This window comes from Macaca fascicularis, chromosome 6 (assembly GCF_037993035.2).
Source record: "Macaca fascicularis isolate 582-1 chromosome 6, T2T-MFA8v1.1".
Classification (NCBI taxonomy): domain Eukaryota; kingdom Metazoa; phylum Chordata; class Mammalia; order Primates; family Cercopithecidae; genus Macaca; species Macaca fascicularis.
This window is the reverse complement of record NC_088380.1, coordinates 188,407,815-188,420,038: the sequence shown is the minus strand read 5'-3', so window position 1 is coordinate 188,420,038 and position 12,224 is coordinate 188,407,815. Positions and strand designations below refer to the sequence as shown.

The window sequence follows — 12,224 nt, the reverse complement described above, 5'->3', positions numbered from 1 at the left end:
TGTGTGTGGGTCGGGAGTCCGTTGCTGCTCACACTCACTGGGGCTTTGACACTGGGACAGTCCATCATGGGGGCAGCAGGTGAGGGTGCGGACCCTCCCCAACCCAGCCGTGCAGGGGAGATGGGTGGTAGGCTAACACCCAAGTTGTTCCTTGAAACCATATTCGGTGCTGGGTCTTCACTGTGTTTACTCCTCAACTAAAGCATTTATTTTTCCTCTTTATTATTTTTTTGATAGATGGTCTCTGTCACCCAAGCTGGACTGTAGTAACATGATCTCTGCTCATTGGAACCTGTGCCTTCTGGGCTCAAGTGATCCTCCCCACTCAGCCTCCGAGGTAGCTGGGACTATAGGTGCACCACCACACACAGCTAATTTTTTTTTTTTTTTAAATAGATACGGGGTCTCACCATGTTGCCTAGGCTGATCTCCACCTCCTGGACTCAAGCCATCCTCTTGCCTCAGCCTCCCAAAATGCTAGTATTACAGGCGTGAGCCACCCACCTGGCCAACTGGAGCATTTCTGAGGCTTGTGATGATCCTGTTATTAAACACAATAGAGCAGGTCCCTGATTATTCTCTGCTTTTGACCACGAACTGAGAAATGACCCCACCACTGCTGCTGACAGCCTGTGAGCTCTCTATGTGTGTTTCACATTAATGATCACACCAAAGTCCAGTGGAAAGTGTAACTATTCCTACCCTGGGTTAGGGAACCTTTGAGACCTCCCTACACCGACAGTGTTTGGGGCCTGTCTAGGCTCTCATCCTTCCACACACAGACAGATGCCGGAATTCCCTGGCATGACGAGTTACACCAGGGCTGGCTGGTGAGTGCACAACAGTAGCCCATTGCATCAATCCTCCATCCATTCCTGAGTTCACATTCGCCTCTTCCATTTAGGAGATCGAGCGCCTGGGAAACTCATCTCTGTACCACCTCTGAGCAGTGTGGATGTAAAATTTACCTTCAGAGACAGCTGTGGTGGAGGATCAATGGGTTAATTATGTGAAGTGTGCAGTGGTGATGCAATTTTTTAAGAAAAGTGCTCCCTGGGTTGTGCTCTGCACAGGGAAACATGCTTTCTGGGGAAATGCACATGCACTCCCAAGACATTCCCAATCACTCCTCCCCACCCCGATGCACACCACACTATTCCATCTACTTGACAATCCTGCCTCCCTCCCCACCTTGTGCACACACTATTCCATCTACTTGACAATCCTGCCTCCCTAGACTCCAGTGGATGGTCACAGTTCTTTATTGGACTCAGTGTTTTTTATACCGAACTGTCCAAACCTCATTTCTGTCAGGAAGCTCAAACTGAAGTGGCTCTCCAGCAAAAGCAGGCTAGGAGGTGCTACCTTTGGCAACACTAAAGATCTCTCCTTAGAAATCCGTGCTTCCAGAACACACACCTTTTTCTTTGGCGCGTTTGTCGGCCTGCATTTACAGAAAGAAAGACACTGTGAGCTTCAGACCATCCTGTGTCCTGTGTGCACACGTCTTTTCTTCACTTGGTGACATTAGAAAACCAGATGGGAAATCGTGTTCAAAGGAACACAGAAGAATAGAACGAACCACTCATGCTAAAGTTTTTCCTGGAGGATGTTTCCTCTCAAGGACATGTTGCTTGGCAGTTAAGTGATTTTGCCCCAAGGGGAGAATCAAGCTGCTAAGGGAAAAGCTCACGGCCACTCAGTGTGTGGCTGATGCTGTCATTTTCTCCTGCTGCCTTAAGTCAAGCCTCAGTGGGGAACAGACGCTCATTCAGCATTTCCCCCACCGACGACACCATACAAGTCACCTATGATACATATGATCACATCTTAATAAGAAAATAACTTTCTCTCAGATAAAACCAGGTGGCCTGACCTTCAAATGCCATGGGCATCCTCATCTGAGCTCACTGGCGAGGCCTTCCAGGGGATCCTCAGCAGGAACTAGGAGGACACAGAGTGACCGTGAGCACCTTAGTGGTGTTGCCCATCAACAATTCAGAGCCACTGGTTGACATGGGTGTGGGCCACTCCACACTCCACTCGACCTGGGTGGAGAAACCAACTCCAGTGAAACAAATGGAACTTTCTTTGAGACTGGAAGGATCTATTTCTATGTTTACTCAAAGAAGCAGTAAACTTCTTCTAAGGGAGAATTTGGCTACTTTCAGCTTCATGGGGAAAGTGTGAAGGGGGTGCCCTTGCCCCCTCTACACAGGAGAAGTGCGATGTGCTACTGGCAGCCTAGGAGAGCCAGCAGCAGGAGCCCCAGAGAGGCCAATTTCTCCCCCAAAGAAATGATGCCCAGGATCACATTCACCTCTAACAAGGGGAAGTCATGGACCTGTGCTGGGAGGATGGCTATGAACACACACCTCAACGACCCCAATATGGATGACTCTTGACAGACATCTGGACTCATCCCAATGAAGATCAATGGGAATAACTGGGCTAATCCCACTGAGGATGATTAACACCTGGGCTGAGCCCTCCCCCCCCCGCCCCGGGAACAACGTCAGCTGGACACAATGAGGATGTCTATGAAAACTTGGGTGTTCTCAGAAGAGGACGGCTATGAACACATGGCCTGGGCCCACTGAAAACTGCTGCTAGGCTGGGCCCAGGAGGCAGCTTTGAACAGATGGACTGATCAGGACAAGGATAGCTGTGAATACCTGGGCGGGCTGGCCCAGATGAAGAGAGTTATTAACTTCTGGGCTGGTCCCCAATTAGGACATATGAGAAAACCTGGACTTCCCCAAGTAATGATTGCAACAAACAACTGGGCTCAGTCCGATGAGGATAGTTGTGAACACCTGTGCTGTGCTCAATGGGGATGACTGTGTACAATGGGGTCTGGCCAACGACAGGTGTGTGTGTGTGTGTGTGTGTGTGTGTGTACAACAAGGCTGTTTATTTCACCTGGGTGCAGGCGGGCTGAGTGTGTGTGTGTGTGTGTACAACAAGGCTGTTTATTTCACCTGGGTGCAGGCGGGCTGAGAGTGTGTGTGTGTGTGTGTGTGTGTGTGTGTGTGTGTGTGTGTACAACAAGGCTGTTTATTTCACCTGGGTGCAGGCGGGCTGAGTGTGTGTGTGTGTACAACAAGGCTGTTTATTTCACCTGGGTGCAGGCGGGCTGAGTCTGAAAAAAGGAGTCAGCAAAGGGTGGTGGGATTATCATTAGTTCTTATAGGTTTTGGGACAGGCAGTGGAGTTAAAAGCAATGTTTTGGGGGCAGGGGGTGGATCTCACAAAGTACATTCTCAAGTGTGGGGAGAATTACAAAGAACCTTCTTAAGGGTGGGGAAGATCATAAAGAACCTTCTTAAAGGTGGCAGAAATTGCAAAGTACATTGATCAGTTAGGTGGGGCAGAAATAAATCACAACAGTGAAATGTCATCAGTTAAGGCTATTTTCACTTCTTTTGTGGATCTTCAGTTGCTTCAGGCCATCTGGATGTATACGTGCAGGTCACAGGGGATATGATGGCTTAGCTTGGGATCAGAGGACTGACATTCCTGTCTTCTCATATTAATAAGAAAAATAAAACAAAATAGCGGTAAAGTGTTGGGGCAGCGAAAATTTTGGGGGGTGGTATGGAGAGATAATGTGCGATGTTTCTCAGGGCTGCTTCGAGCAGGATTAGGGGTAGCACAGGAACCTACAGTGCGAGAGATTCAACTGAAGAAAGATTTTGGGGTAAGGGGCAATATTGTGGGGTTGTTAGAAGGAGCATTTGTCGTATAGAATTACTGGTGATGGCCTGGATGCGGTTTTGTATGAACTGAGAAACTAAATGAAAGACACAAGTTCCGAATAAAGTAAGAGGAGGAGAAATATAGGTATCAAAGGACTAAGAATTGGGAGTACGCAGGACATCCAATTAGAGAGTGTCCAAGGGGGTTCAACGTTATTGTTTGCTTGACTGGTGAGTTTTTGGGCTCTATCCTTGAGTTTTATGTTGTCATGTAACAGGCCAGAATGATTTAGATAAAAACAACACTCTTCATTTAAAAATATACGGAGTCCTCTTTTTTCAGCAGTGAGTCGAGGCCTCAGCAATTTTGGAGGAAAGAGAAATGAAAAGCCAGCATTTTTTTGTTAAAGAAGGATTAGAAACGCCTAGGAAAGAGTAAGTTTGATAGTGTGGTGGAGATGGCTGGGGAAAGGTAGAGGGTGGCATAGGAACGGGAACCAGAATAAGAGTAAGTATAAAAGTAAAGAATAGGACTTCATCAGGGTGAAAGTATTGGAGGGTACCTTACCACTGAAGATCTATCCACTTCAAGAGACTTAAGGGTGGCAGATTGAGGTAAAACCAGGAGCCACTAAATACCAAGAGCCTGAGAAACTGCTTGGGTGATTTGACTAATAAAGGCCAGTCTGTTATTGCACTGTATAGAGGTGGGACGGCCAAACTGAGGAATTATGTCTGACAGAAGGGAAGAAATGACCGCGGTGGCCTTCTCAGACCCTGTGGGAAAGGCCTCTACCCATTCAGTGAAAGTGTCTACCCACACCAAGAGGTATTTTAGCTTCCTGACTGGAGGCATGTGAGTAAAGTCAATTTGCCAGTACTGGGCAGGGACAAATCCCCGAGCTTGATGTGTAGGGAAGGGAGGGGGCCTGAGTAATTCTTGAGAAGTAGAAGAATAGCAGATGGAACACTGAGAAGTTATTTCCTTGAGGACAGATTTCCACGATGGAAAGGAAATGAGAGGTTCTAAGAGGTAGTCCAGTGGCTTGTAACCTACATGGAAGAGGTTATGAAATGACGATAGAATGGGCTTGTGAGACTGGAAGAAGATATTTTCTTTGGTCCAAGAACTATTTGCCTTGTGCAGGAAGAGATAGGTTGAGTTTCAGTGAGGGAGTAGGTGGGAGTGGCCAAGTGAGAAGAAGAAAAACTGCCCTGAGGGACAGAAGTTGGAAAGCTTGCTGCTGTTTTTCCTATCTTATCAGCATAAGCGTTGTCCTGAGCGATGGGATCTGATGCCTTTTGATGGCCTTTGCAATGAATGACTCGAGCTTTCCTTGGAAATGAAGCGGCCTTGAAAAGAGTTTTTATTAAAGAGGCATTAATGATGAAGGACTCTTGTATAGTAAGGAAACTTCTTTCTGCCTATATAACAGCAGGGTGGTGCAGGATATGGAAGGCGTAGTCAGTATAAATATTGACACGTAGTCCTTTTTCAAGAGTGAGGGCTCCAGTTAAGGCAATGAGTTCGGCTTGCTGAGAGGTAGTGGAGGGGGCAGAGCAGTGGCCTCAATGATAGATGTGGAAGATACTGTAGCATAGCCTGCCTTTGCTGGTGAGTGGTGATTAGGCCTGGTGGAACTGCCATCAATAAACCAATTGTGATCAGGGTGAGGAACAGGAAAGAAGGAAACATGGGGAAACAGAGTGAATGCCAGGTGGATCAGACAGATACAGTCAAGGAGGTCAGGTGTGGTATCAGGAATAATGTGGGGGCCAGCCTAAAACAGCAAGGTCAAGTTGTTTGGACAGAAAGGCTACAGGGCACAGTCCCGGCTCTTGTGTAACAATTCTGACCACACAGCCCTGCAGCTTCGGCTGTGTGTGATGGAAACGGGTTGGGATGAGTTAGGGAGAGCTAGTGTGGGGGCAGCTTCTAGGGCTGTTTTTAAGAAATGGAAAGAGGAGTGAGGAAAGGATTTAGGATCAATGGGGCCAGCTAGGTTTCCTTTTGTGAGTCTATATAATGGTTTTGTTAGGACAGCAAAACCAGGTATCCAAAGGCGAAAGTATCCAACCATGCCTAGGAAGAAAGGGAGTTGTTTTGTAGAAAAAGGGTGTTGGGGTTTAAGAGATTGGTCAGACATGATCGGCAGGGAGAGCACGGTGTTTTTATGTAGAATTATGCCAAGGTAGGTGACGGATGGAGAAGAAATTTGAGCTTTGGAGGGCTCCAATATCCCTTGGAGAATAAATGTTGAAGGAGCAGGAGGGTGTCTTGAGAAGATTCAAAGGAGGAGCTACAAAGTACAAAGTCTTTGACTACAAAGTCATCAATATATTGAATAAGGTGAGAAGCAGAGGGGTGGAAAGAAAGTAAATCATGGGAAAGAGCTTGGAGGCTGAAGTAATGAGGGCTGTCCCTGAAGCCTTGCAGCAGTAGAGCCCAGGTAAGCTGCTGGGACTGATGGGTGTCAGGGTCAGTCTGGGGTAAAAGCAGAGAGGCTGGGACAAGGGGTGCAGGGGGATAGTGAAAAAAGCATCTTTAAGATCAAGAACTGAATAGTGAGTTGTGGAGGAAGGTACTGAGGACGAAAGAGTGTACGAGTTGGGCACTACAGGGTGGATGAGCAAAACAATTTGGTTGAAAAGGCGCAGATCCTTAACTAACCTGTAAGACTTGCCTGGTTTTTAGACAGGTAAAATGGGAGAATTGTAAGGAGAGTTTATAGGTTTTAGAAGGCCATGCTGTAACAGGCAAGTGATAACAAGCTTTAATCCTTTTAAAGCGTGTTGTGGGATGGGATATTGGCATCCAGCAGGCTAAGGGTAATTCGGTTTTAATGAGATAGTAAGGGGTGCATGATTGGTCACCAAGGAGGGAGTAGAGGTGTCCCATACCTGTGGGTTAAGGTGGGGAGATACAAGGGGAGGATGCGAAGAAGGCTTTGAACTGGGGGAAAAGGCAGCAATGAGGTGTGGCTGTAGCCCAGGAATAGTCAGGGAAGCAGATAATTTAGTTAAAATGCCTCGACCTAATAAGGGAGCTGGGCAGGTGGGATAACTAAAAAGGAGTGCTTAAAAGAGTATTGTCCAAGTTGGCACCAGAGTTGGGGAGTTTTAAGGGGTTTAGAAGCCTGGCCGTCAATACCCACAACAGTTAGGGAGGCAAAGGAAACAGGTCCTTGAAAAGAAGGTAATATGGAGTGGCTAGCCTCCGTATTGATTAAGAAGGGGACGGACTTGCCCTCCACTGTAAGAGTTACCCAAAGCGTCTGTGATGGTCCAGGAGGCTTCCAAGGCGATGGGGCAGCATCAGTCTTCAGCCACTAAGCGGAGAAGGTGTGGGAAGGAGTCAGTCAGAGAGCCTTGGGCCAGAGTCCAGGGGCTCTGGGAGGGGGTGCCGGGCAAGTTGGACAGTCCGATTTCCAGTGGGGTCCCGCACAGATGGGACACGGCTTAGGAGGAATCCCGGGCTGCGGGCATTCCTTGGCCCAGTGGCCAGATTTCTGGCACTTGTAGCAAGCTCCTGGGGGATGAGGTTCTGAAGGAACCCCTGGCAGCGGCCAATGACAGCTTTGACAAATTTAGTAGGCACCAGTGAGGAAGGGTGTGAAAGCACGAGCTACTCCCAGTAATTAAAGCATTGCAGACCTGGGCTGGGCCCAGTGAGATTGAATGTGAATATCTGGCCTGGGGCGAAGGAGGATAGCTGTGAACACCTGTGCCCGGACCAATGAGGATGGCTGTGAACACCTGGGCTAGGCCCAAGGGGACAGCCTGGAATAACTGGGATGGGCCCAGAACACATGGCTATCAACACCTGGGCTGACCCCAACGTGGACGGCTAGAAACATCTGGTGTGTGCTCAGGAGGACAGTTCTGTTCATTTTGGCTGAGCCGAATGAGGACAGCTGTGAACATCTGCACCGTGCCTAATTAAGACGATGGTGAACGGATGGGCTGTCCCCATGGGGGACATCTGGGAAGCCCTGGCCTGGGACCATGGAAACTGCTGGAACCAACTGGGAGAAGTCCTGTGAGGAAAGCAATGAACACCAGGGCTGGGCCCAGTATGGATGGCTGTCATTACCTGGGATGGCCTCTATGAGGGTGGCTGGAACCAATTAGCACATATGTGAACAAACTAGCTGGCCCGATCAGGACGGCTGTGAACATCTGGGCTGGCTGTCATGTGAAGGACAGAGAACTCCGTGGCTGGTTTAGATGAGGACCACTGTGAACACCGGTTCAGGCCTGGATGAAGACAGCTGGGAAACCCTGGGCTGGACATAATGAAGATGGCGATGAACAGGTGGCCTCAGGCCAATGAAAATGGTTCTTACCCTGGGCTTCATGTCATTGAGAGGAAGCGTGAACTCCTGGGCTTGCCTTGATACTGATAGCTATAAAAAACTGTTGCTATAAAGAGCTGAGCTCACACAAATGAGGGAGGCTGTGAACACCTGGGCTGACCTGGATGGGGATGACTGTGAACACGTAGCCTGGGCCCAGTGAGGACAAGTACTAACACCGGGGCTAGATACCGAGGAGAACCGCTGTGAACGCCTTGGCTGGGCTCTACGAGGACAACTTGGGAGTGTTTGGGCTCGGCCCTAAGTAAATAGCTGTGAACTCCTGAGCTGGGCCCAGTGAGAGTTGCCATGAAAACCTGGGCAGGGCCAGCGAGGACAGCTGTGAACACCTCGCCTGGGTCCAAAGAGAACAGCTGAGAACACTTGGGCTAAGCCAGTAAGGACAGCTGTGGCACCAGGGACGATTGCCATGTAGACAGCTGTAAACACTGTGGCTGGTCGCATGAGCACAGCTATGAATGTCTAGTCTGGGCCCAGTAAAGACAGCCAAAAACACCTGCCCTGGTTTCAGTGAGAGCCACTGTGAGCGACTGAGCCTGCCCCCATGAGGATGCCTATGAACAGCTGGCTGGGCCCAAGACGAATGGCTCTCGACACCTAAACCCACCCCGAGAAAGATGCTGTGAACAACTGGGCTAACGCCACTGAGGACGACTATTAACACCTGGGCTGGGTCCAAGTGAGGGCGACTTCAGCTGCACCCGGAAGGACAGTTGTGAACACCTTGGATTTCTCTGATGAAGACGGCTATGAACCCATGGCCTGGGCCCAATGTGCAAAGCTGTGAACACCTGCATTGGTCCCAGTGAGGGAAGCTGGGAAAACCTGGGCTGGGAAAACCCAGTGGAAGCAGCAGTGACCAACCAGGCTGGCCACAAGAGGACAGCACACGGAAACGGATCACGATGAGGACGGCCGTGAATGCCTGGAAACAAAGCTACCCGAAGTCATTGCACTTCATTTTCATAAAGGGAGTACTATTTCATCTGCTCACAGCAAAAACTGGCAGAATCATCATGCTCTGGCTTTTATGAAGCTGATCCCCATGAGGAGAAAAATCCTACGAAGCTGAACTCAGAGATAACTGTTTAAAAAGCTGACTCCAATGGTTCACATAAACGAGCTCTTGTAAAGAGCCTTCTAGATAGAGCATTCCATCTGATGTCTTTCATGAAAAAACAAAAGGGGGCTCTGGGCAGAAAGGGCCAGAAGAAAGTGGAAGTCCACGCCCGGGCTCACGTGCCAGCTGTGGCTGACCCCTGGCTAGGGCACTGCAAAGCCAACCCAGCCTGTGCTTGCTTTCAGGCCTCAGCTCCCCGGCCGGCTGGCTCCTCTCTGGAAGCTTCCTCCCTGCTCTGGGAACGACGCTTCATGGATTCATCTGTTTGCCATTTTCCAGATGACATCATACTCAATTTTTTTTCTTTTTTCTTTTTTTTTTTTTTTTTTTGCCTTTATCTCCCTCTGTTCACCTCTCACCTCTTAAAAGTCCTGTTTGTCCCACTTCCCTGTCCTTTGGAAAAGTAGTAACACCTGCCGATGACCATCCTCTGCAGTCCCCAGACTCCCTCTCCCTGTCATCATTAATAAAGGTGACACTGCGGCTTGGCATGAATACAGGTCCTCCCCGACATGCCCTACCCCCCATCTCTTGGAGGGTATAGTTCCCTGACTGCAAAACCCCTGCCTTTGAAGGTTTCTTCCTGCACCCAGCTCCCGTACCTATATTCTGAGCCACACTCAAAGTCAAGTGACACAGTGAAAAATGCCATTCAGAGAGCTGGCCTGGTGGAGCCCAGACATCAGATCAACTTATTAAAGCCCCATATCTACTAATTCCACCTAGAAAAAAAAGATGTCAAAGTTGTTTAGACTGATTTGTTCCTCAAAATCTCCCCTGACTCTGTCGCCCTGGCAGGGCCAGAGAAATCCCAGCAAAAGTCTCATCAAAGTTAAAGCTCAGAGTTAGAGAGCTGACGGGGTGGGTGCTTCTTGGGAACGATCCTGCAAGCCAGCCTCCCTGCCACACAGATGGGGAAACCCCGGACCACAGTTAGGGGGTTTCCCCACAGTCACATTACAACCCAGGCATGCGATCACCGTGTCGAGTTGACTTTATCACCCTCCACCACCTTCAAACAGCAGTTCCCTGAACCTCCAAGTTTCCCACAAAGGGATTGTTCTCTCCCAGCCTGATTTTGCCAGAGGGTTGTCCAGGTGCCCGAGATACATGAACCTTAAGGCTGATATTTGAAAAATACATTCTTATTTTTCTGACCAAATAGGTTTCCAGATTTGGGGCAGAACAAGCCATTCAGCAATTATTTTATCTTTCAAAACAAATGGAATGCATGTCCCCATTACCACTATCCATTGCCGCTTTGTCCATCACATTCTGTGCACAGCATCCAAATCTGGTTAGGAACATCAAATTAAAAACCAAATGACTGATCACTGAAATCACTCTGCATAATGAAAATCGTCTGGATGTGGCTTTAAGGAGCCTCAGGGCAGGAACAGGGTGGGACATGCGAGGCTTCACTTTCATCACTGTAGCCAGAGATCTTCAAAAGGACAGACTGCAGGCCTCACGCAGCCCAAAGAAATGTTTGGTTTGGCCAGCATCATGTTTCTAAAACATTTGAATTTGCTGTCAATATTTAAAAACCAGAAGAACTTGCATTAAATTTTGGATATTCAGTTTCTCTTGGACATTTGGAAGATCCAGCAATCCCAGCCTTTCCAAGGAGCTGCCCATGGAGAGAGCAGGCCCTTTCTAGGCAGGCAAGGCCTGGCCTCATTCCAAGGTGACCAACTCATCTTGGTCGGCTGGGGGACGTTTCCTGGGAAACCCCTCAGTCCTAGGTACCAGGACAGTTGGTCACCCCACCTAGTTCTCTCACTGATGTTATCTGCCTGGAACCTGGGGACACTGCACGTGTGACCTCTTCCCTACAGCCTCCGCCACTCCCCTCTGGGGAATGCCTCTGCAGAACAACATGCAAAGCTGTCCGCTCTGAGAATTCTCCCCACTCTCCTACATACCACCTACTCTCAACTTCTCTTCACTCCTTGGCATTTGTAAAAGCCATGGATGCTGACACAAATGAAGTCCAATTCTTTTTTTTTTTTTTTTTTTTTTTTGAGATGGAGTCTTACTCTGTCACCCAGGCTGGAGTGCAGTGGCGCGATCTCAGCTCACTGCAACCTCCACCTTCTGGGTTCAAGAGACTCTCCTGCCTCAGCCTCCCAAGTAGCTGGTATTACAAGCCCAACACCAAGTCCAGTTAATTTTGTATTTTTAGTAGACATGACGTTTCATCATGTTGGCCGGGCTGGTCTTGAGCTCCTGACCTCAAGTGATCCACCTGCCTCACCCTCCCAAAGTCCTGCGATTACAGGCTTGAGCCACCGTCTCCTGGCCATTTTTCTTTTCTGAAACAGAGCCTCGCTCTGATACCCAGGGTGAGTGCAGTGGCGTGATCATGGCTCACTGTAGCCCTGACTTGTTGGGCTCATGCAATCCTCTCATCTCAGCCTCCAGAGAAGCTGGGACCACAGGCACATGCCACCAGATCAAACTATTTTTTTAATGTTTTGTAAAGACACGGTCTCGCTGTTATCTAGGGTAGTCTCAAACTCCTGGACTCAAGTGACTCTCCTGCCTTGGCCTCCTAAAGTGCAAAATTCATTTTTAAGGACCCACGCAAGTGCCATTTCTTCCCCTGGGAAGCCTTCGCTATTCTCCCAGTACCAGGTAGAACAGGGCAGTCTGTCTGTGTTCTTTTTTTTTTTTTTTTTTTTTTTTTTTTTTTTTTTTTTGAGACAGAGTCTCGCTGTGCCGCCCAGGCTGGAGTGCAGTGGCGTGATCTTGGCTCACTGCAAGCTCCGCCTCCCGGGTTCACGCCATTCTCCTGCCTCAGCCTCCCAAGTAGCTGGGACTACAGGCGCCCGCCACCTCGCCCGGCTAGTTTTTTTGTATTTTTTAGTAGAGACGGGGTTTCACTGTGTCAGCCAGGATGGTCTCGATCTCCTGACCTCGTGATCCGCCCGTCTCAGCCTCCCAAAGTGCTGGGATTACAGGCTTGAGCCACCGCGCCCGGCTGTCTGTGTTCTAAACACACTCAATTCTTCCTTTTACTTTGCTCAT

General features: G+C 48.9%; 1 protein-coding gene across 1 annotated transcript in view; it reads right to left on the bottom strand.

Annotated features, from left to right (window-relative positions):
• The window catches only part of LOC102119850 (uncharacterized), a 115,494-nt gene that overhangs the window by 76,926 nt on the left and 26,344 nt on the right, over positions 1-12,224 (bottom strand). The window contains exons 2-4 of the mRNA XM_065547188.1: positions 7,792-7,984; positions 6,965-7,027; positions 411-541 (exon numbers count right to left, since the gene is read on the bottom strand). The gene's annotated coding sequence lies outside the window, so the exon portion shown is untranslated. The remainder of the gene's footprint in view (positions 1-410; positions 542-6,964; positions 7,028-7,791; positions 7,985-12,224) is intronic.